At 38.8% G+C, this 13,804-nt stretch overlaps 1 long non-coding RNA gene across 1 annotated transcript; it reads right to left on the bottom strand.

The window, feature by feature from the left end:
* Positions 1-10,301: 10,301 nt before the first annotated feature.
* LOC116046721 lies at positions 10,302-11,105 on the bottom strand. The gene is made up of 3 exons (XR_004104197.2): positions 11,069-11,105; positions 10,558-10,724; positions 10,302-10,469 (listed from the first exon to the last, which is right to left on the bottom strand). It is a non-coding gene; the product is annotated as an uncharacterized LOC116046721 (long non-coding RNA).
* Between the last annotated feature and the right edge of the window lie 2,699 nt (positions 11,106-13,804).

Consider the following 13,804-nt stretch of genomic DNA (forward strand, 5'->3'; position numbering starts at 1 on the left):
AGAGGTGTTGGGTGGGTGGGTAGATGTTTGATTGTTTATAGTTTTTTATACCTTGTAAACACTGATAATCTTTAATCAACAGACATTGATCAAAAAGAAAACTCCTAAATTTACAAGAAGCAAGCATGGATATCCTCTGAGATTCCAGTGGAAAGCATAATCTAGACTTAGAATAATTAGAGAGAGAATGCAGCTTTGAGGAGCTTCAGCATTGGCTTAACTTTTGTTAGACCCAGAAGCTCTGTCCATTATCTTTACAGTCTGTGCTTCGCAGCAGCTTTGTTCTGACGCTCTCTCCATCCCACACCAGAACAGTGACAGAAAGTTGAAACTGAAAAATAAAATTGGAAATATAAACGGACTGTGAAGTGTCATGAAATTAAACTTTGGGTCACCCCTCCCCCTGAAAGATTCATCCTTATTGTCCTTATCCTGAAATACACCTTTAACCCTCCTGTTGTCCTCGGGTCAAATTTGACCCATTTTAAAAAAAAAAACTACTATATCAGAAATTTGGGTTTCTTTCAACCAAATTGTCAAAAAAATAACGTGGATGGTTCCCTACAACACTCTTCACAAGTAAAATAAATGATCAGTTCACTACTTTCATTGAATTTGGTTGTTTAATTACATTTTATAGCATTTAAAGAAAATAATTGATAAAACAACGTTGAAAAAAGTGACAAAAATGTCAGAAAAAGCTTAAAAAAACTTTAAAAAAACCAACAAAACCGTAAATAAAGTGCAGAAAAAAATCGACAAAAACATTGGAAAAAGTGACAAAAAGGTCGGGAGAGAGTCAAAAAAAGGTCGCAAAGATACCAAAGATTGACAAGGGTTAAAAGAGTGCACAGGATTTATTTTCTTTTTCTGTTTTACCTTGCATCTATGGAAAATGCATCTATGGGTCGTATTAAAGGGTTGTTGGTTTTCCTATATGTGTTGTCTCACTTGTAAACGTGTTTGTGTGTTTTGCTAATGTAGCTCATCACAAGATTATTTTTTTGGGGCTTTTCCCTTTATTTGAAAGTAGATAGATATGAAAGGGGGAGAGAGAATCGGGATGACACGCAGCAAAGGGCAGCAGGTCGGATTCGAACCCTACGACTCAGCCAATATGGGGCGAATTTACAATGGTCTTAATAAACCTTTGTAATGTTATAGGAGGTCAAAGAGGTTAAAGTATGGTAACAAAGTCCTCAGAAAGTGAATCTTCAAAGTAAAGTTGGGATTGTTTTTTAGTGTGTGTGTGTGTGTGTGTGTAGTATGATGCAATCTATTTCGATAACACCAATATGGCGTCCACAGAAGCCTGCTGCTGATGTAAGGAGACTGTAATGAGTGTCAGCGCGGATGAACAACATGTCAGGCCTCGGGGGGGCGGCCTGACTTCAGCCAGATAATTATCACCCAGTGGTCACAGTGTGACGGCCTCAGGGGACAACTGAGAAACAAGTTATCACAAACACACATACTTTTTCTCCTATGAATGAAAAGTTTGATTTATGAGTTATTAAAGTGACATCACTGAGTCATTTTGCTGACTTTAATAATAAACTGTTAAACTACGCCACACAAAAGTAGAGGTGGAAGAAGTACTCAGAACTTTTACTTTAATAAAAGTACCACAGTGTAGAAATACTCTGTTACAAGGAAAAGTCCTGCATTCAAAATAGGGCTGCTCGATTCTGGAAAGAATTATTTTGGTCAATATTGAAATCATTATTATTAACCACGGTTACTCGTTGACTTTTGGAAAAGATGTTACATTTATTGAAACAGTGAAACAAATCAACAGTGAAAACACTGAAAAAGAAGCGATATTGCCTTCTGGAGGTCATTCAGACAAAATAAGAGTTAAGTGGAAAACGTAATGTGCAAAATAATAGTATTTCTAGATAACATTGTTTTTGTGATCGTTAGTAGTCGGAATAAAAATTTGATTCATTGCACAGAACTAATTTAAAATGTTGCTCAAGTTAAAGTACAAAAGAATCAGCATCAAAATACACTTAATGTACAAAAAGTACTCATTCTGCAGAATAATACATATTATATTTTCATATTCTAATTTTTGCTGCATTAAAGTGCTGATGACTTTAATGTTGCAGCTGGTAAAGGTAGAGCTCATTTTAATGACTATATACTGCTGGGTAGTTTAATATATGAAAATACATCATATTTACAAGTTTATTTTTTCGGCGTTTCCGCCTTAAAAGGGGTGGTAGAATGATTATATAGGGTATTCCACACTGTTCTCCTAATAAGGTATGTAATATTGGTTGGGCTGAAAATGGCCCAGGTGCTATTCTATGGGTCTTAATGCATCCCTGTGTTTTAGTCCTATTTGGAACGACAGCTTTCCTTTAAATATAGTTTGCCCATGAATATTTAGATGAGCTGTGCGCTGACTGGTTGAGCAAACCACACACACACACACACACACACACACACACACACACACACACACACACACTCTGTCTGTTACATGCCCAGACATGCCCAGGCCAAGCCATGGCTGCAGCATGGCAAAAACAGCCGAGACAAAATGCGTATGGAGTGATATTCCTATCTTTATTCAAGAGCACATTATTTCAATTTGAGAGCATTTCTCACTAATATTACGTTCAGATGTTGTAATAATTTCCCTCAAAACCTTGCTCTCACACTCAAATAGTCACTGCTCGTGCTTGGATTTGCTGTGCTTGTGCTCAAACTTTCTGCTTGGACTCAAAACCTTGCTCTCACACTCAAATCGTCACTGCTCGCGCATAGATTTGCTGTGCTTGTGCTCAAACTTTGTGCTTGGACTCAGATATTTCTCCTTGCACTCAGGCTGATTCTGCACGCTTGGAAATCTTCTCCTCTCGGATTTTTCCTGCGCTCTCGGATTGTTTGTGTGACAACCCTATCAAAATTCAGCAACCAATAGAATGCCAGCTGTACTGTTGACCAATGAAATGATCCCTGCCCCGTTGAGGGTGCGATTGTTTATGTTAGAACATCCGTTGCAGACCGCTCCTCTGTAACCCAAGTTTATTTACCCCCGCCGTGCATCGCTTTATTATTAGTATATGTCAATAATGTGCACAGAATGGTCGACGCTCTTTCACCTGCACCCATCAGGAAACGGGAGAAAGCTTTGAAGTGGGACATATCAAGTTACGTACACAACTATGAGGGTGAGTAACATAAATTAAGCACATAGCATATGGCGCTAGCCATAGCTAGCCTAGCTTGATGTCCGTAAACAAATAGCTTTTCTTTATACCGGTAGTTTAGCTAGGTAGCTAGATTGAACGACAGATGACGGACAGTATGAGTGTATTTACAACTGGTATTAAATGACCCCACTTTGTATTTTTTCCTCGTTTGGTTAACCATGTTCCTGGGGATTTGGCTAATTTCATTTTAGTAGTAGTAGTAGTAGTAGTTTATTCGAACATGCAAACAAATATACAAAATAAAAATATATATATACAGACATGCATACATATATAAAATTAAAATTAAAATGACAGCTTAATAAGGTCATGTACTTCTCAGCATAATCTTCCAAAATTATTGTAAGTAATTCAAATTAGAAATTCCCATGTTCAAAAAGGAGTAGGAAGAAGTTCATAAACTTTTCAGGTCCTACCCCCTTCCTCTATTTTTATCCATTAGTTAAATACAAAACAATTTGATGTTTCTCTTATACATACATCTTTACATACACCGTAAATCTACATACCTACTGTTCACATAAACCCATACATTCACATAGATACAAATGCATACCCACATGCATACACATTCACAATTTTTTCTTCTTTCTTTTCCATCTAACTTCTTCATTTCCGTCTATCTATAGCAAATCAAATAATAACACCTCCAGACTAGACTTAATATGTAGACCAAGGAACCTGTATACAATACTATCACCTCGAGTCCTTTTCGTATCCATTTAATATATTCAGTTTAAATAGTCTATTAAAATTACTCATTGTTGTACATGATTTCAACTCTTCACTGCAGCTGTTCCATACATTAACTGCTTTGGTTGTGATGCAGTGATATTTAGAATTTGTTCTTATAAGTTTCTTTTTAAATACAAATGTTCCTCTTAAGTGATGTTTGCTCTCTCTCATTTGAAACAACCCTTGAATGCTGTTTGATAGCTGTTGATTAGTTATTTTGTACATAATTTGTGTTGTTTTGAAGTCAACAATATCTCTGAATTTTAGTGCTTTTGATTTAATAAACAGTGGAGTAGTTGGTGCTCTATAAGTGGTTTTATTTACAATTCTTAAGGCTCTCTTTTGAAGGATGAATATAGGTTCAGTGTTGGTTTTGTAAGTGTTTCCCCATACTTCCAAACAATAAGTAATGTATGGCAGTATGAAGGAACAATACAACGTGTACAATGATTGTTGATTTAAAAGGTAATTGGTTTTATTTAATATAGCAATTTATTTTGATATTTTGGCCTTGATATAGTGTATATGTGGCTTCCAACATAATTTTTCATCAATTATCACTCCCAGAAATTGAAGTTCTTTTACTCTTTCTATTTCAATATCATTTATCATAAGTTTTTTATTTAAATGTGTGGCACGATTACCAAAAATTATAAATTTAGATTTCCTTAAATTCAGTGTTAGTTTATTTGCATCAAACCAGCTCTTCATCTTTTTTAATTCATTTTCCACTGTATCCAAGAGTTGTTCCAGATTTTCCCCAGAACAGATTAAATTAGTATCATCAGCAAATAAAATGGTTTTCAGTGTTTTTGACACCTCCCATATATTATTTATATACAAGTTAAACAACAATGGTCCCAACACTGACCCCTGGGGGACCCCACAGGTAATTTTCTTTAACTTTGAATTATGGTTTTGCAATTCAACATATTGTTGTCGATTATGTAAGTAGCTATTTAACCAAGAAAGTGCAGTCCCCCTAATTCCATATTTGTGTAATTTCATAATCAAAAAATTGTGGTCTACTGTATTAAATGCCTTCTTAAGATCCAAGAATATCCCCACTGCATATTTTTTTTGTTCTATTGCTGTTGTTATTTCTTCCACAAATTCAATAAGTGCATGTGAAGTTGTCCTATTAGCCCTGAAACCATATTGCTGATCACACAGTATATTGTGTTTAGCAATGAAGTTTTCGAGCCTTGTAGAGAATATTTTCTAGTATTTTTGAAAATTGGGAGAGCAGTGAGACAGGTCTGTAGTTTGAAAGTATATGTTTTTCATCAGCCTTATATATTGGTATCACTTTTGCCATTTTCATTTTAAAAGACTCCAGTTTTCAGAGATTGATTACATACATGCGTTAGAGGTTTAACAACACAACCAATAATGCTTTTTACCATAAACATGTCAATACCATTCCAGTCAGTTGACTTTTTACTCTTAAATGTTTTAACAATCTCTATGATTTCTTTTTCATCAGTTTCCTTAACAAACATAGATTCATTAATATTTACATTCTTGCTTAGTACATCATTTATACTGCCAGTCTTTGTAAACTCCTCAGCTAAACCTGGACCAACTCCCACAAAATAATCATTAAATTCATTTGCAGCTAAGGTCATATCCTTAACTTCTGTATTGTTTTTTGTCGGAAAATAGTGTCTCCTGTTTTGCCTTTTTTATTCTTGATAATTTCATTCAGCACCTTCCAGGTGTTTCTTATATTGCTTCTTATATGGCTTTCTCTTTCCAGCTCTCAGCGAAGGCGGTCGCTTTTTCTCCCTCTCCCTCCCAGGCCTACCCTGCTTGCTATCTTGTCTTGTGTTGTCTGCTGTTAACTTTTTAGAGACTCTCCCTGCAAGGCTCTACAAATACCTACAAATCATGGAATTGATTAACTGGTCTCTCAACGCAATTGACACTGTATTCTCGAGGAGGAGCACTGGTTCGGGTGAGCCAGCATGTCCTGACGGGACGTTTTGCTGAGGGTATACGATGGACGGCTGGGAGAAATGGCGTGTCGTGTGTCTCTCTGCTCTTTCCGTGGAGGACGTTGAGGATATCTACCTATTTGGAACCCTGATAACTGGAGTGTTGCTGATTGGAGGATGCTTCGCTCTGGTTTATCGAAGAATTGGAAAGACTTTGGTAGCTGTCCAAAGCCCAAGGAAGGTGCCTGGCCTGACTGAAGCTGTCGGAAAAGCGATCAGTTTGCAAACTGGAACTATTAATCGCGTGATGGAAAACAACATGGTAATGACCCGCGGCTTGGATACCATCATGAGGAAGGTCATGGATTTGGAAAGAAAAATTGACCAGTTGAACAGTGTGTAGTTGGACAATAGAATGAATGTTTAAATTAGAGCAGCCATTCGCGTAGACAAAACAAATTTAATCTTTCGGCTCCCTTATCCTGAACGGCCTTGCCAAGGCCGTATCTTGGAACAAACAGTCACCCTGTTGGGGCTCTGCAAGCGAGACTCTCTTGGTTCCTCCCCCGTCTTCCCCACTGCCTGCTGATTGTCGTATCGGTTCTGGACTGTTCAAGGGTGTCACCATGGCAACGTGCTGTGTTTTCGCTATAACATTCTGCGGACTGGGTCACTAGTGGGACTGCCGGGCTGTGCGTTTCTCAGCAGGCCAAACTCCCCCAACCTACCCTCTCCCCAGTCCAACGCCTTCGCAGCCAAATGTGCAACTGTACATTTATGTTATGTTATGTTATGTTATGTTGTGTTCAGCAGTGCAAATGTACTGTTTGTGTGCCTATGTGCTGAGGTGTTTTTTCCTGTTCCCACTCTGTTCTTATCTTTATGAGGATAGTCTGAGAGTTGCTTTTTTTTTTTCCCTCTCCTCTCCTCATGTGATGCTGTATTCTCCCTGCGAGAGTTAAGAGAGAGTTGTTTTGGCGCCGCATATATGGCGACTCGGTGTGTCTGTGCGTGTTGCTTTAATGTGACATGCACCTACAGCACCAGGACAAATTCCTTGTGTGTGTAAACGTACTTGGCAATAAAGCTTTTTCTGATTCTGATTCTGATTCTGTTGTCCTCCTGTAGTTTCTGCTTCTTTTGTCCTCTTCTTTAAAAACTCTTTATATAATACATTTTTCTTCTTACATGCATTTAATATTCCATTAGTTATCCACGGCTTTTCATCAGATTTCAGTTTTACTTCTTTCTTTACTACAGGACAGTTTTTTTCATAAAGTGATGTTACAACAGTCAAAAATGAATCATAGGCTTCATTCGCGTTATCTACGTACACTTTGCCCCAGTCTTGTTTAATTAAATCGTCTTTGAATGTAGTGATGTTTTCTTGGGTTCTGTGTCGGGTCATTGTGTATATTTTGTTGTCTTTCCAGGTCTTAGTGTAGCTATGTATGTTTGCAAAAACTGGTAGATGATCACTGACGTCGTTTATTATTAGTCCACTTTCAACTTCATAGTCAATGACGTTGGTAAATATGTTATCAATTAATGTAGCACTACTTGTTGTAATTGTGGTTGGTCGAGTGATTGAGGGATATAAACCGTTACTGTACATCAAATTAATGAACTCTGTAGTTTTGTTGTGTACTTGTGGGTTGAGCAAGTCAATATTGAAGTCTCCGCAGATAAAAAACATTTTTTTGTTATTGTTATTACTGAATATTTCTGTTATTTTTCCCTTAAACATGTTAATATTTGATCCCAGTTTCCTATAAATGCAGCTAATTATAATGTCAATTTCTACTGTGATGCATTCCATGATTGTATCTAAAACAAAATACATTTTATTAACTATTTTACATTGATATCTTTGGTCAATATATAATGCAACCCCATTTTTTGAACTGCTCAACTGTGTAATATTCACACTGCCTGTGAGTACCAATGTAAAAGTTGTTATCTGGGTCAATGTCATTTTCAATATCTTGTGGTTTATGTTCTGTATATTTGAAAGTTTCCAAGTTCAGTTGTTCATATTTAGCAGATGAGTTTCTGTCCAAGTTTGTCATGGTCATTGCGTTTGATCAAGTTCAGTTGAGTTTGTATTCAGTTACCTTATGTAGGCCTGTGTTGCTCTCGATTCATTCCTTCTTCAAACTTATCCAGCTCGGTGATGTCCCTGATGAGAAGCACTTTCGCTGCCTCAGGTGTCGACCCATGTATTTGGATGAATATTTTACAATTTCTTGCCCATGTTGCCTGGATCTTGTTTTGTTTTCTGAGTATGCGTGCTTTCCTGGCGATGTCAGCATTTTTCTTGGTGAGGTGTTCGTTGATGTAAACTTCGGTGCCTTTGAATTTCCTTCCCTGTCTGAGGAGTGCTGACTTTTTCTTTCTGTTCGTGAACCGGATTATTACCAATGGAGTGGCCGTTTTGTTTTTGCTCGGCAGGGTATGACAAGCCTCAATGTCCCCGCTGTCCACATTGATGCCTTTGCTGTCCAAAAAGCAAATCACCTGTTGTTCCAGCGACTCCTTCTCCTCCTCGGAAGCTTCACTCGCTCCGGCAGCAGTGTGCCCAGCGTCTGCAGCCACCCTGGCATAGTTCCGGTGTTTGGTTCTCAGGCCGCTGATAACCACATCGTTAATTCTGGAGTATTGCTCGAGGTCAGCAACTCGAGTCTCCAGAACATCTTTCGGTCCTTCTCCAAGCTTTGTCTCTTTAGCGTTTGTATTTCCCCCATCAGATCAATGATTTTCTTCTGTTGAGCTGCTACAGTTGAAATCTCCGCTGACAAGAAGTCCAGAGATTTTTTTTATCTCCTCCACCTCGTCGGGTAGGATTGCATTTTTCTTAGGTGGCATATTCCAGCCAGAGTTTTAACAAAAGTCCTGTTCAGCGCAGTCAAACTTTTCCGCGCAGTTTTAACGCATGAATGAGGCTTTAACGTGAAAGCGTTGGAAACAATGGAAACACTGCAGCAACAGCAACAGCCTTTGAATTGTCATCTGAGCCAATAGTAAAACCTAAACTGTAATATAACTGAAAGAACACCAGAAACTGGATTGTTTGTGTCCGTTTTTGCATCACTGTTGTGTGTTGTTCATCAAAATTTAGTCTTCATTCCTTCATATAACATTAGTTTGAAAATGATGGATTCATATCAGTCTGTATAAAACGTTGTAATGTTAATTACAATTTTATCACTATAATAAAAACAGATATAGAAATGATTTGCTCATTAAATAGTTTTTTAATGAATGCAAAGCTTTCTAAAGTGTACTGCTTCACAGGAGTATGAACCATAAGCTTTATAGGTTTTGTGTCAAATATTGTGCAGTTTGTTATGAATTACTCATTGTTTTGATAAGGTAAATTAAAGCCGTTTAACAACCTGCAAGTCTCCACTCTGGTAAATTTAATTGTACTGGTTTTTTTTTATAAAGATTACACCCTGTCACAAATCATTTTCCTGATGATAATCTCTATGACCAATATATATTCTCAGATGAGGGAATAAGTTATATATGCAAACTTGCTGAGCTGTACGTTAATGCCACTAAATTAAGTCCTGCAAGTACAGTCTATTTTACACTTTGCAGATAATAGAACACCGATTAGAAAAACTGATTAGTCTATTGTATTTTATCACAGATAATATTAAATCAATACAATTAATTTCACTTTGATTTGGCCACAAACTAAAGTGATTTTCATGTATCCATTACTATGGGAAAGTGTCAGACCTAAATGCAATTCTTGAGTATAATGTTTAAATCCAGTAGGTCTTAATGCCGGTGTCGTGCCGGAAAGTGATGGTCTGCCGAAAATTGATTGCATTATTTATTGCAATAAGACGCTTCAAATCATTTTGTTGTAAGTAGAATACTGCATTATATGGGTTGTTTTCGACATTTAAAGGTATTTTAACAGGTAAAAAGGGCTGGATTGGTTGGTACACAGCAGGTAAAATAATGCAGAGTCATAAGGATAATTGCAAAAGCGATCATGTCTTTATTTTATATATAGCTCAGCAGTAAGTCATGTTATTATAGGCTACAGTCCGTTTTCCAAATATAAACACGTATTCCATTGGCAACAACAGGCTTCTATTATTTCCTATAATAATGTAAATGTCATACCTGATTAAGCTATAAACTGCAAACACTTATTTGGCCACAATTGTTATTATTATGTTAAAAGAAACGTTAAAGTATCACACAGACATACCTTTGCTATTACCACGGACATAAACTAATGGTTATTTGCACGTTATATCTGTTTGATCCAGCTGTAGACGTAAAGAGACTGCACAATCAATTTTCGGCGGACCATCACTTTTCGGCACGACACCTGTAAGATGCTGAGTTGTTATGTTAAATAAACGGGAGGCACTGAGAGTGTACTGAGTCGATAGCTACTGTATTTTCTACCAGAATTCCTCTGATCCTAGCAATCAGATAATAGTAGGGGAAAAAATTATGTTCAGAGATACACATCACTTACCTTAACTCATTGGAATTTACATCAACCTGCCGGACATCCTCTTCAACAACTGCAGTGGTTGCATGACTGGAAAGCAGTATTACTGAAACTTAGTCACATGAAAAGAGGTCTTAAAAACATTATGGACTAAGAATGTAACTGCACAGAAAAATACCTTGTAGTTCCTCTGACGATAGACCTCCTTGCAGGCCTCACGGTGCTATCAGTCCAGGCAAACAATGTTGGAACAGCACCCTTCTTCAACTTTCGCATGCCAACCAGGGTCTTCAAAAAAGACTCTTCTGTGAAGTGGTCTGAACATACTTTTGTGTCCACGTGGATCTGTAACGTTAGATATTAAATGGATGTTACTGTTTATAGTTGTGTGCTTAACTTGGTCTAGATTAGCAATGGTTATCATAAACAGGCACAGGTCACGTCTTGTTTATATTCTGCTATAAGACACGACTTAGCAGACCAGGCTAGTCTAAAGAGCTACAACTTGCTTAATGTTACCCCCAAATCAGCCCCTCGCTCGTTATAACTTAAAAAGGACAGGTTTGTGGCTTATTAAGCCATGTCTATTTAGCCAGAAGGCTTAGCTAGGTATCTCTATGCTAGTTAACGTAAATATGGCTAGCTAACGTTAGCGTAGTCCGCATCGTAAGCTAATGTTAATATCTTACCTTGAAATGGCGACCGGGATCTCTTCTTATTTTGTGACCCAAAAGACTTCAGACTTGACTTGCGACTCGACCCAAAAGACTTCAGACTTGACTCGGACTCGAGCTTCGAGACTCGTCAACAACCTGTTTTCATACAATTATTGCTTTTTAAATCTAAATGTATTAATGTATTTCTATTTTCTTTTATTGGCGCATATACGGGGAAACGTATGACGAACTGTATGTCCCCTGCCCTTTGCCATAATGTGCAACGTAACGCATGCGCCTATGTGCGCGCACATATCAAAAAATGCATTGCAGATGGCGACACCAAGTCCTCCTGGAGTTGTGCCTTTTGTCATTAGTTTTGCTTTCAATAACTTGGTAAACAGAGGCAGTAAGCCAACAGCTACATGCAAGGTGTGTGGCACCAAGATAAATGATGCCGGATCAACAACGTCGGACTTCATCAGGCGTCTCAAAACACATCCAAATAGATCAGTCACTCACACGCTAATGTGAAAGAGATGTTAAAATTTAGCATATATCGTCACAGGTAACAAGCTAACCATCGCAAAGTGTTGTGCTAATGCTGGGAACAGGCACATATCTTTATAGTTAGTAGTCGCTGAGGCTAAGAAATCCATGGCGCACAGGAGGCGGGACGCACGGATCCATCTCCCCAGGAACAAACGCTGTGTCGGGTGGGCAAACTCATGTGATGCGTACTTGATCCCGTGGATGATTTGTAGGCTATTAAGTGAACAAGGTGTACCCGGTCCACCAAACACTGGGCTTAATTCTGCACATATTTCTGTTACTGTAGTCCTATTAACTATTTCATTATTTCATCCATGCGTGGTGCGGCGGATCCGTGTGCACTGTCACCTGCCGTGGAGACGCTAGCCTCACTAACCTCTCCTCCTCTGAGTCGGGTCTCCCTCGCGCTGGACTCAGTTTCACTGAGCGTACTAACACTTAGAAAATAAATGGCATTACATCAGTGAGTTCAAACTGCTTATTGTGCGTAATTTGGACTGACACTGAGATGCATGTTGTTCTGTAACTGGTGTGGTACTGCCACTTTTCTCTTGATTTCCACTTCGACATTTTTTTGAGTGAAAGAGACATTACATTTAGCACATATCGTCACTGTTAACAAGCTAACCATTGCAAAGTGTTGTGCTAATGCTAGGAACATGCCAATTGTATCTTTATAGTTGTATCCATATGATGTGACAGCTGCAGGACATGCTTTGAATTCATAAGATTTAACAATACAGTGTTAGGGACAGATCAGATGGCCAGAGACTTGACTTGGACTTGACTTGGACTCATGGCAAAAGACTTGAGACTTGACTTGAACTTGCCCCTCAAAGACTTGAGACTTGACTTGGACTCGAGCTCAAAGACTTGAGACTTGACTTTGACTTGCAAAAAATGACTTGTGAACATCTCTGTGAGATCCTGACTCCAGCTCATATAGCAGGTCTATAAAGGGGGAGAGGCCGACCGGGAAGGCATCAAACCCGGCCGGCAGCCGCCGGCGTGTCACAGCAGATTGTGGAGCTCCTGAAGTCCGACACTGTCTTACCAAATTTGCAATTAGCCATCAATTTTCGTAAAACGGCCCATATTTGAGTTCTACATAGTTGATTTCTGCAGTAATTCTACTATTGTGTACCTTATCTGGGTTCACCAAAACCTTCATGAGCCTATGTACATTTTCATTGCTGCTTTGTTACTGAACTCTGTTCTTATCAGCACGAATATCTACCCAACGCTTTTGATTGACTTTTTATCTGAAAAACAGGTCATATCTTATTCAGCCTGTCTCTTTCAGTTTTTTCTATATTACTCTTTAAATTGTTCTTAGTGTTGGCAGCCATGTCTTATGACAGATATGTGTCTATATGTAAACCTATGCAATATCACACTATCATGAAGAAAACAACTGTTTGTATCTTTCTGGGTTTAGCTTGGTTTGTGCCTGCTTGTCAGGTTGCAGTTCCAGTATCATTTAGTGCAAATACTGGACTCTGTAACTTTACTTTGAAAGGAATCTTTTGCAACAACTCAATTTACAAACTTCACTGTGTGAGCTAAATGTATTTAAACTCCTCCTAAGGACTCATTCCCTACTTGGAGAAGGCACCCCATCGGTTTCCTGCTGAGAACCATGGACTCAGATTTAGAGGTGCTGATCCTCGTCCCAGCTCCTTCACACTCGGCTGCGAACCGATCCAGTGAGTGCTGAAGGTCACAGGCCGATGATGCCATCAGGACCACATCATCTGCAAAAAGCAGTGGTGAGATCCTCAGCCCACCGAACTGCAACCCCTCGCTACCCTGACTACGCCTCAATATTCTGTCCATAAATACTACAAAGAGGATTGGTGACAAAGCGCAGCCCTGGCGGAGGCCAACCCTCACCTGAAACGAGTCAGACTTACTGCCGAGAACCCGGACACAGCTCTCGCTTTGGTCGTACAGAGATTGGATGGCCCTGAGAAGGGACCCCCTCACCCCATACTCCCGCAGCACCTCCCACAGTATCTCCCGGGGGACCCGGTCATACGCCTTCTCCAGATCCACAAAACACATGTAGACCGGGTGTGCATACTCCCAGGCTTGACTTGACGTAAACGATTGTGTGAGGTACCATTGATCTCGGCAGATTTTTCCTTTCTAATTGTGATGTTTGCTCTGCCCCTTATGCTTTAGCCATGACATCTTTCATAACTCTGAACTGTTTGT

This window comes from Sander lucioperca, chromosome 8 (assembly GCF_008315115.2).
Source record: "Sander lucioperca isolate FBNREF2018 chromosome 8, SLUC_FBN_1.2, whole genome shotgun sequence".
NCBI lineage: Eukaryota > Metazoa > Chordata > Actinopteri > Perciformes > Percidae > Sander > Sander lucioperca.